Consider the following 342-nt stretch of genomic DNA (forward strand, 5'->3'; position numbering starts at 1 on the left):
AAACCAGATTAAAAGTTAAAGGATGGGAAAAAATATACCAAGCTAATTATAATAAAAAATGAGCAGGAGTGGAAATACTAATCTCTGATAAAATAAACTTTAAGGCAAAAATCAGTCTAAGACATAAAGAAGAACTCTATCTCATAATTTAAGGATAAATTGAACAAGATGACATAATCATAATAAATATCTACACACCCAATAAAAAAGTCCCAAAATATATAAAGCAAGCCATAATAGATGTGAAGAAAGAAATAGACAAATCAACAATAGTGGGGATTTTAATAGACCACTTTTGAAAAAGGATAGAACAACCAGAAACAAACTCAACAAAGACACAGA

Source organism: Chrysochloris asiatica, unplaced genomic scaffold, assembly GCF_000296735.1.
Source record: "Chrysochloris asiatica unplaced genomic scaffold, ChrAsi1.0 scaffold00140, whole genome shotgun sequence".
Classification (NCBI taxonomy): Eukaryota; Metazoa; Chordata; class Mammalia; order Afrosoricida; family Chrysochloridae; genus Chrysochloris; species Chrysochloris asiatica.